Here is an 11,769-nt window from a genome sequence, read left to right as displayed (position 1 = left end):
ATTAACCTCAACTAACTAATATATACCTAACATAACTACCTGATGACAGTTTATTATTACTTAGTGTTACTATAACTACCTGGTGATAGTTTATTATCAATTAGTGTCACGATAACTACCTGATGATGGCTTAATATTACTTAGTGTTCAGTTTATAATGCAATAATAAGTAGATGTAATACAATTATTTAAAAGTGTATCAGTAGTAGAGTAAATTTTGTTTTTCAGTAAATAATAATTGTTTAAACTATGTGATGTTAGTTTATATTAGGTAAAGTTGAGTTGTTCGTGGTAAGTTATTAACAGTGTTCATCGCCTCAGTTGTAAACATTAAGTCGACCAAAATGTGTTAATTAAAATCCAAACTTGGATGATTTAATACTTCACTAGGTCACTGTGAGTTGTTTATTAACTTATATATAGCCAAGGTGAACCGTGGTACTTTAGTAAGACGTGTTACCTGTCTAGTACAGTACTGTCTGTTGGTGGGTAATGTGTGTCACTACCACCAGTTGTTGGTGCACATGGAGAGTGTAGGGACAGTGTCACTACTGTTGTTGTTAAAACAGACTCAGTCAGCCAGCGGCCTTACTTGATGGAGAGTCACCACCAACACATGTTACCAGAAGAGTCACCACCAACACATGTTACCAGAAGCAACACCAGCTGAGTCACCACCAACACATGTTACCAGAAGCAACACCAGCTGAGTCACCACCAACACATGTTACCAGAAGCAACACCAGCTGAGTCACCACCAACACATGTTACCAGAAGCAACACCACTACTGCAACACTTAACACAGCTGAGTCACCACCAACACATGTTACCAGAAGCAACACCCACTACTGCAACACTTAACACCAGCTGAGTCACCACCAACACATGTTACCAGAAGCAACACCCACTACTGCAACACTTAACACCGCTGAGAGTCACTGAGTCACCACCAACACATGTTACCAGAAGCAACACCCACTACTGCAACACTTAACACCAGCTGAGAGTCACTGAGTCACCACCAACACATGTTACCAGAAGCAACACCCACTACTGCAACACTTAACACCCGCTCAATATTAAACAAATTTAAAAACGTTTTAATTTCACTGTTTTGTAGTGAACACTGTCCCAGTTATGTAAAATGTGTTAAAACTTGGTTATTTCTAAATTAAATGTGACGAGCCTAACCTAACCCAACCATATTTGATAAGAAAAGAAGTGGCAGAAGCATTGTTAGAAGACCTTGCCATCCCAACCAAAACAAAAACCTAACTTAACTAAACCAAACCTAACCTAACCTAACCATATTTGATAACAAAAGCAAGTGGCAGAAGCATTGTTAGAAGACCTTGCCATCCTAACCAAACAAACCTAACTTAACCAAACCAAACCTAACCTAACCTAACCTAACCTTCCAGAACCCCCGGCATATTAAACAGAAAGAACTTCCTATTATATGGTGTAATTTGACGTTTTTTGTGGACCTGAGAGCAGCCGCCTGATCTGTGTGGCTCATAAACCTACACTGGTGACTGGCGTTGAGTGGAGATGACTGGCTGTGTACCGCCGCATCACCACCGAGAAAGACAAGTGATGTGCGCCAGACAAAGTAGTTCTCGCCTAGTCACCTAATTATCTACCAAACGAAGCAATTACCCTAAAAATTATTATTATATCAGAACTCATTGATGAAAATATAATATTGTACAGTATAGTTAATATGACTTACAAACTTGAGACAGCAATAGTTGGAGGTAGTGAACGGCTGCCTCTCACCCCTCCACCTGGTGTAACACAACACACTATGTGAAATATTACTTATAGTACATTTTGTTTCTCCATCTAGTTGTCTCTCTGTCTATAGTTGTCTACCTGTCAATAGACCCAAATTCAGGACGGTAGTTTGAGCCTGGGATTTGAGCTCGACTCGGGTGTGCGAATCGGGATTCCTTGAGCCTAGATTTCTTCCAGTGGATTATTACCCATATTCAGAACATCGGTTTGAACCCCAGATCTGGTAATCTGTTCCATTTTTCTTCAGTTACGAGCAAAGATTCAAACACTGAAATTCCAGCCAATCACGTTTCATCTACACCATTACGGCAGCCAGTCGCCATCGAGAGTAATGTTTACAAGACTATGGCGGCAACTATGACTGGACGAGTTTTTACGGAAGAGGATAAATCTCTCCTTGTACATCATAAGTTACTTTTATGACTATAATTATGGTCAAATTATAATGATTTATGGTACTGTGTTACAACATGGCTGTGTTGTTAGATGATAACAAAGAAATTCATAGAGGAAGAACAATTATATACAATTGTTGACATAATCCAGGACCGGCGTCAATATTCATCACCAAAACAAGATGAATCAATACTGGGCGTAGTAACCCGGCTAGGTTTGGTTAGGTTAGGTTTCTTTCTCTCAACATTGATTCAATTATACAGTAAAGCCTCTGTTAACAAGTAGCATCCTGTGTACCGTGGGCTGGTGTCTTGCCCACAGTGTGGATGTGGGTCACACTATAATAATCCATTATAGTACATCCTTCTTTCCTCACACTGTTGAATGCTCTGCCTTCTTCTGTGTTTCCATACAATCTGTCTCACTCTAAACAAGATGCTTCTCTGGCGGTGTACATTTATATAACCTTTTTATTATATATTTTTAAAATTTATTTTTATCTCTTCCCTCCCCTAGGCCCTGTTGTGGGTCATGACCTGTGCCCGGGTGGACTATTACCCATAAAAAATATATATAGCCTGTGTTCCAGCTTATGAATGTCTTCACATAACCTAACCTAACCTAACTTAACCTAACCATTCTTCATTAAAACTTAACTATTCACAATTTCCTTCAATCAACAACTCTTCACTGACTTACTGTGCAGTGAGAGTAGAATGGGTGAAGCTTTTATCCCTCACAACTCTTAAAGATATTCAGAAATATATTCATTATGCACAATACACTATTTGATATGTGTATATTACATAACTGTCAACGCCTTGGTTAAGGTCGTTCAAGTGACGTGCAAGTCGAAGGGAATGATTGAAACTCGCCTTTTGACTCATTCAATATTTATTGATGTGGTCAAAACCTACAGAGGAGATGTTCATAATATTACATGGTGATCCATCTGATACATAATGAGTTAGTCTCACACAATTTTATCTTAATTACTATTTATTAAACATAGTGACATAACACAAAGTTCATAACTCTAGTAATCTTAGTTATGCTTCATTCTCCATTGTCTTATTACTCCAGGTTAGGCACAAACGAGTAGGTGTAATTAGTTAACAAAATTTCAGTACCAAGGGGTATGTCATCACTTAGGCTGTACTTACAAGTGTGTCAGTGCAGATCAGTATGGTGTTCCAAGAGACAACAGTACTGAGTAAATTGTCCCAGCACAAATTCTCAGACAGGATTATGAGTGTTGATGATCATCAGTGCCAGCAGAAGGCTGGTCTTCACAGCCTCACGAGAGAGGGCGATCTGTCTCATGGCAGGGCAGGCAGCACCACCGCCCGCCGAAGACAGTCCACTCAGCAGAGCCAGGACTTGTCTGTAAACACTTCTACATCTGGAGAGGTCACGGGTCGAAAGATTTAATGGCATCACATGCCAGCACTGTAGCTGAAGCCATCTGCAATAACAGTCATTATTCTAATTTTTATACAATTTATTGCTTGTCACTGTTGAAGATGGAGGAGACAACCATCTCGTTACAGCCTCATGGATCGTTAAAATTGAAGGTAGTTAATATCTTTGTGTCGTCCAATTGAGGTGGGGGTAATTATATAGGACTAACCCAAGAGCAAAATGGATTGAGAACTATTATAAAAACGTCAGTTTTTCATTGTTATATTATAGTGGACACTGTTTGTGGTAATGTTAGTAAATGGATGTTTTTTAAATAAACGCTACTTAACATTTGTGGTTATGAAGGACAGATCTAACCAAACAAACCTACCTAACCTAACTTCCCCGGTATATTAAACAGAAAAAAAACTTACTATACTGTGATATTTGAGACATTTTCTGGACGTGAGATGATACAGCAGCATCGGCACTATGGCGGGTTAGTCCTACAGTGAGTTCTGCTATAACGCGTGTTTTGATAACGCGAATTTGCTCTAACGCGATTTATGAATTAGGAACGGTATTTGTATAACGCGAACGCTTGTTTGCTATAACGCGATTTTTGCTTACTATTTCTCCAATTTTGTGGTACTGTATTAACTGTGAATATAGTAAAGAAGAATATCAACAAGAAGCGTTCTGGTGATAGAATTCCCGGTGATGATCGTAAAAGAAAGGATATAACACTTGAAGAGAAGCTCGATTTTATCAACCTCAAAATCACCCTTCTCCCCCATCAAGTAAAGTGTTACATTTACTGTATGATTTCATTATTAGATATGAATGTAACATTTATTTAGACTGTGTTAGGCTAACTACTAAATTTTTTCGATTTCAAGTAATCTGCACCTAACCCTATTTTCTCCAGAAGCCCTGTTATTTCTATTACGCGATTTTCTATAACACGATATTTTACAAGAACACAATTATCGCGTTATAGCAGAACTACCTGTATATATTAACCAAGGTGGGATTTTGGGAAAGATTTTTTTTATTTACTTGAAGTAAAAAAAATTTGGTTATAAGAATGTGGTACTTTTTATTTATGGTTAAATTACAGTTTGTAGTAAAAAATTAGCTTCTGAGACATTTTGGGAACTTTACTGTAAAGTTGCAGTTTAGTTTTTGACAATAAATTGACTTTTTTCTCACTGTATTTGGTGGGATCCTAACCTAACCAAATCATGTGTCCGATGGTATATTAATTCTCTGGGAAAGGAAAAATCACAAGACGCTTCACAATATCGGCGTTTATAGATAATTAAACCCTTATGGCAGTGGGATATAATTTGTGAATTTACCAGGTGTTATCCATTAGTGACTAGTAAGTGGTATTATGAAAGTTGTTGACCAGAGTTAACTTGTAGTGAAGCCAAGTTTTGTCTTTTCATGGGAGTTCAAAATACATTACCACAGTATTTACATTATTGGCTTTTATACAATTGTTTTTGTCTTTATACATTTTATTCATTACTTTGTTTACAGTTGACGGCTCCAATTGGTTGTTACTGTAGTGCTAAGACAACTACCATATTGCTGCCTCGCTGATCGTGGTTAATGAAGTTCCTCGTGTCATTCGTCGAGGTAAGATTTTCTAAAGTGTTTCTTTATTTTTCTTTAATAAGTTTTATGGAAATTTCTTAATTTAACCATAATATTGTATTTAAATGTTTGAAGATTTAATGAGTTCCTGTATAATATAATACTGTACAGTACTGTATACATATTATATAATATTACTGCCCAGAGTATTTAATTTATTAGTTGTTAAAATGTTATTCATTCCAGGACGGTGCCGTGAAGATGTAAGATATGGGCCACAAGACGAAGGTTTGTTTTGGTTTGCGGGTCTCTTGCTGCACCACATTGGAAACTTTCTGCTATAACATAAGGTACAGTACAGTGTATATCTTTGTGGCTTTAGTTTTTATAAGGATCTGGGATCACCGTTTAAAAATTCAAGTAATTGTGTTAATGACCTTTGAAATAATTAGATATTTTAAGTAGATTACGCTGTGCCCGTAAGTTTTAAAAGGCCTTTATGGATGGTCTTAAATATGTTGATCATCTTTACTGTATGAAGTTAGTTTCACTTTGTCAAAATATTTGTCAAATATGCCTGACCTAATACCTTTGTCTTCAGCACTTGGGGTAAAACAGTAGTTTAAATATCCTTCAAAGGTACAGGGTGTTAGATGTTCTGGGTAATAAGTTCTATATACAGGAGAGAACACAAACACCTGTATAGTTTTGTAGGTTCGGTTTACTGGATAAGAGTATGTACACAGAGGTGGATAGCACTGCTCCCTAGCTGAGGTCCTGGTCAACTACCATAGACGACGTATGGCAAGTGATACATTAGCAGCTTCCATACGTCGCCAGGCACATTAATTAAGCGTGTGGGATATGGTAATAACATTGCCACACGCTAGCTAGGCTGAATAAATATAAATGGAGCACATACATAATATACATACATAATACATAATCCAGCATACATAATATACATACACCTCCCTCCCCCCTATACGCCCATAGCAAAGTCTTGAGCGGACCTCTTTCTTCTGGATCCGTTCTGAGCGTCGAGGGACTTCATCACTGGGAAGGGTATGGGACTCAACACTGGTGGCGGGGCCAGCAGAAGGCAGTGTTACGGGGCGGAGAAAACGGCGGTTCCTCCACCACACACGACCACTGGGTAACCGCACCTGGTAGTCCCGTGACCTGCCGAGACCCATGACTACGCCTACTTTGTCCCAACGTAGGGAGGTCGGGTCCTGAACACGGACTTGGGTGCCGACACTCAACCTGGGGAGAGAACTGGCGTGGTCGTTGTAGCGGGCGACGACGTCCTGAACACGTTCGGCGGCTCGGCGATCACAATCCTCTGTCTTGGCCTGCCACTCCTTGGAGAAGGATTGAGGGTGAGCAGGGACACAAGAACGAAGGGGGCGCCCATACAAAACCTGGGCAGGGGAGCGTCCGGTGTAGTTAGGTGTGTTGCGGAGTTCAAGAAGACCCCGGTCGAAGGCCTCGCAGTCAATATTCCCAGAAGGGGCCACCTTAAGGATGAGGTGCTTCAAGGATTTGACAGCAGCCTCAGCGTGGCCGTTGGACTGCGGGTAATGGGGCGATGACAACACATGCCGGACTCCCCATCGGTCAAGGAACGCAGCAAAGTCCCGGCTTGTGAACTGAGGCCCTCCGTCGGTTCGCAGGCGTACAGGAACGCCCACGTCACGGAAGTAGTGGCGGAACTTGCTGATGGTGGCGGCAGACGTCGTGTCATTACCGCCCTTGATGACAACCGGCCAACCAGAGAGACGGTCGACGATAACCAGGAAGGACTTTCCTGACACACAGAAAAAGTCGGCCGACACAGACTCAAAGGGGCGGGTGGGGTTGTCGTCACTCATGAAGGGTACCTGCTGCTGGCTGGGTTGTAATACGTGGCGGGGCTTACACACCTGGACAGCATTGGAGATGTCGGGGTCGATGCCAGGCCGGAACACAGTCTGTCGTGCACGTCGTTTGGTGGCCTCAGCTCCACGGTGACTGTCGTGAAGGCGAGCCAAGGCGTGGGGACGTGATGCAGCAGGGACAACTACCGAAGGAGAGGTGTCACTGGCCAGAGGTAGGGGTAGGGCGGCAGCAGGGTAGTTGCTGCTCCCTTCGTGCACCCTGTTGGCGTGTCTTACCTCAAGAATAGGTTTGGGGAAGTCCTGGGAGATGATGGCCAACTCTTGACAATGTCTGTAGGACAGCAAGGGAGTCGGGACACCGTTATGCACGTCAATCCAGGCTTGACACGACCTGTTGCCAAAGGTGACTTGTGCTTGGAGTGAACCCAGGGCCGGGGTCATCTGTGAACCATCTGCCATAAAGCGGAGATCCTTGGGGGGCGGTCCTAGATCACTTGGAGAGAGCCCCAAGCATTGCAAATGCTGGGGACCGATGACTGTAGCATCAGCGCCGGTGTCGGGCAACATCTGGAGACGGGATGACACACTGCGGTAGGTCACAATGACACTGATGTACTGGGGAACTTTGGTCCTGGGACGCGGGGGGGAGCACACATTCCTAATATGGCTCCAGCGTTGTCCAGGGTCGTCGTGCCTCTGATTGGAAGACTGTGGGCGGCCCTCACTGGTAGAAGGGCGCTGAAGCTTCCGCCGACGCTGTCCCTTGGGTTCGTGGGTAGGGCAACACTTGTCATAGTGGCCCAGACGACCGCACACATTGCACTGTACGTACTTAGCTGGGCACCGCACTGTGAGCGACCAGTGGCCCATACGGTCACAACTGTTGCAGGTAGACTGAGCAGCTGGACATACCTGTGTTCCGTGCTGCTTACCACAGTTGTTGCAAAATGAACCGGGCGTGGACGTGGTGGGCGAAGGCGTAGGAGCAGACTTCTTGTCCTTCTTGTACCGGGACACAGCGCGTACAGCTGTAGGGGGAGCTCGGATGGCAGAGGTGGCACACCTGGCAGCCTCATAGGAGCGACATATCGTCAACACATCCTGAAGAGAAGAGGAAGAGTCGAGGGAGGTGAGGCGTTGGACAAGTTCCTCGTCCTTAACACCCATCAGGATCACCTGCTTCAACTGGGTCTCCTCGCACTGCTGGTGGTGGCCTAAACATATCTACCTCTTCCGAGGCTCTCTTAAGACGTACATAAAAAGGCGTCAAAAGACTCACCCTCCATCTGTCTGCAGCTAAACAATTCCCTCCTGCGCAGAGCTTCATTCTGCTGTCCTTTGATGTGCCGTTGTAGAACGTCCAGTACCTCCTCTACAGACAGCGAAGAGGTTGGGGGTACCTGCAACGTATGTTCTAAGACACGCTGAACTTCCAAGGACAGGCACATACGCAGCTGGATGAGTTGTTTAGGCTGTGACAAACTCTGGAGATCCACCATTGTAGCATAATCAGCCCACCGCCGCCGCCATTCGCGAAAAGTCTGGAAATTTACATCAGGCTCCAAGATGGGCGGTGTTTGAGCTGCTGCTTTAGGTGGGGCTGGGGGGCGTGAAGGAAGCATGGATGAGGTATCTGAACCATTCAGTACCGAGGCAGTGTTAGAGCCAGGGGCTTGGTTAACAGTGAGGCGAGATATCAAGGCTTCAAACCGTGCACTGTCTTCCATTCTCCGTTGGTGGTCTCGTTCTGCCTCTGCTTGCCTTCTGTGCTCATCCGCCAAACGTCTGTGAGCTTCATCCTCGCGTCTCTCATCTCTCATAAACTTCATTAAGGCAATTATCTCTGGAGATAACGCTGAATGTTGAGGTGAAGGGCTGCGCGATGTTGTGGGAGCTGGGGTGTCATGGTCAGCCTGGTCATCCATCTCTGGGGGACTATCATCCGCTTGACTCATCCAGGCGCTGGGTCCACGGCTACGTAAGGCATGAGACATAACTACTTTATCTGTGTACTGTGTCTTAAATCAGTGTTGACCGGTCAGCCCGTCGTATCAACAAGATTTCAGACAAAAAAATTTAATTAAATACACAGATAAGTAGGTTATATATATAAAATATATATAAGAAACCGCGCGGTCAGCAAGTGTTAGTACATGTATGTGTGTGTGTCCCAGGCAGGCAGAGCGTCTCGCCCCAGCTGTGAGGGGGGGTGGAGGCGGCGCTGTGAGGGAGGGGGGTGGAGATAGGAGTAGCTCAGTCGCTCTCTGTAAACGGTCAGAGGAGGGTGCGCTGAGCTCTACACCCCACAAATGCCCAGAACATGCCGTATACCTTGGAAATCCGTTCGAACAAGGTCACACATGAATGGCACGAAACACACAATGCACTAAACACTTCACAGAAAATCACTGTCACTGACACTGCTCAAAGTTGCGAAATTCTTCGAGGGATGACGCGGGGTTGACCCAAGGCGGGGATCCATCAGCCGGCTTTCCACAAACTTGCACTAATCACTCGTAATAATCCAGTAAAACTACGCACTGCGCCATGTTAGATGTTCTGGGTAATAAGTTCTATATACAGGAGAGAACACAAACACCTGTATAGTTTTGTAGGTTCGGTTTACTGGATAAGAGTATGTACACAGAGGTGGATAGCACTGCTCCCTAGCTAAGGTCCTGGTCAACTACCATAGACGACGTATGGCAAGTGATACATTAGCAGCTTCCATACGTCGCCAGGCACATTAATTAAGCGTGTGGGATATGGTAATAACATTGCCACACGCTGCTAGCTAGGCTGAATAAATATAAATGGAGCACATACATAATATACATACATAATACATAATCCAGCATACATAATATACATACACAGGGTACTACTTTACCTGATTTTAAATCTGGGTTCACAAATAAGTTATTGTGTTATTGACATTTTTAAGCAATTAGATATTTAAAGTAGATTATTTGGGCTTTGCCCGTATTTTTTAAAAGGCCTTCATATACGTTTTAAAAATATAGACTATTGGGGTGTCGACTGCATGGGAAAGCCACGAAACTTTACAAACAAATGGGGTATTTTATTTGGGTTAAGTTATACTTAAATATAGTTTTTTGGCATCAATCTTGGCATAAATTAATGCTGTACTGTATAATAGGTAAATAATTATTGTACTTTTTGGAACATTCCACAACAATAATGATGATAGTTCAAGTTAGTGATCAAATATTACAGGTTATACCTACTGCTGTGAGTATTGTCCAGTGAATTGTTCTTATAATGGACTTGTTCCACATTAATAAAGGTTCATATAGGTGGATAGTGGAGTGTTGACCCATGTTAGGTTAAGGTTGTCACAAGGGAGGGTCGCTAAAATATCTTCAGTGGTCCCTCCATTAACCAACACAATTGGTTCCACGGAGTCGTTTGTTAACTGAATCTATATACTGTAGTGTTATATATTAATAAAATATTAATAAATAAACTTAAAATAGTTAAACACAAAATGTCAAGCTATTCGGTTCTCCAGCCACTGACTTAAGTTTAGTTTAATATTAATATATGTCTATTAGCGGTAATTTAATCAATAATCAAACATTATAATGAAAGTATAATTTATTTATATTATGTAATATTTAATAATAAAATACTTTTATTATAGTATTAATAATGAAAACTTGTAGCTACTGAAAGATAAGAGAGAGAATCGGACAAGGTGTAGCAGGTCAACATCAACCAAGGTGGCCGTCTTGTTTATTGTTGTTAATTTTGTGAGTAAATGTTAATTTGTGGGCCTTCCTCCCTCCCTCGTGGTAAACGTAATAAATGCTTTATGTTATGTCGTTGATATAAACATACATTAGAATGTTTGAGTTAAAGGTTGGTTATCCGAGATGGTCCGTGTTGGTATTTGATGGGCCGAGTTGGAGGCACAGAGGTCACACTATAATAACCCGTTATAGTACATCCTTCTTTACTCACACAGCCAAACTGTGTCTGTGTGGATGTGGGTCACACTATAATAACCAGTTATAGTACAGTACATCCTTCTTTACTCACACAGCCAAACTGTGTCTGTGTGGATGTGGGTCACACTATTATAACCCGTTATAGTACATCCTTCTTTACTCACACTGTTGAATGCTCTGCCTTCTTCTGTGTTTCCATACTCATACAATCTGTCTCACTTCAAAAAGCTGGTTTTCTGGCATCCTCGCGGTGTACATTAATATAACCTTTTTATTTTATATTTTTATTTTATTTTTACTCTTTTTTTACACAATTTGATTTAGTCACTTGTAGTTTTCATTTATAAATTGTACTTTTATACGAATATTATCTAAGGCAAAATATTTTGTTTCAGATATTGTGATGTAACATCTCAAGACCAAGTGTAACTAAGTAGAAGTTCACAATGTCAAGCAGAGATGAAAAGCTCTCCTGTGAGGAATGTGGCAAAGAGTTTGGCTTCAAGTCTTCTCTTGAGAAACATTTACTTGTACACAATGGTGTGAAGGAGTTTGAATGTGAGGAATGTGGGAAATGTTTCTCCCAGAAGGGTACTCTCAAGACACACATTCTTGTACACAATGGTGTGAAGGAGTTTGAATGTGAGGAATGTGGGAAATGTTTCTCCCAGAAGAGTACTCTCAAGGCACACATTCTTGTACACAATGGCATAAAGAAGTT

The 11,769-nt window shown here is 42.1% G+C and overlaps 1 long non-coding RNA gene across 1 annotated transcript; it reads left to right on the top strand.

Moving 5' to 3' along the window:
• Positions 1 to 286: 286 nt before the first annotated feature.
• On the top strand, positions 287 to 11,485 carry LOC121869769. The gene is made up of 4 exons (XR_006089580.1): positions 287 to 396; positions 5,141 to 5,239; positions 5,444 to 5,547; positions 11,444 to 11,485. It is a non-coding gene; the product is annotated as an uncharacterized LOC121869769 (long non-coding RNA).
• The last annotated feature ends 284 nt before the right edge of the window (positions 11,486 to 11,769 follow it).

This window comes from Homarus americanus, unplaced genomic scaffold (genome assembly GCF_018991925.1).
Source record: "Homarus americanus isolate GMGI-L3 unplaced genomic scaffold, GMGI_Hamer_2.0 scaffold40254, whole genome shotgun sequence".
Lineage (NCBI taxonomy): Eukaryota > Metazoa > Arthropoda > Malacostraca > Decapoda > Nephropidae > Homarus > Homarus americanus.
This window is presented reverse-complemented; position numbering and strand designations above follow the sequence as displayed.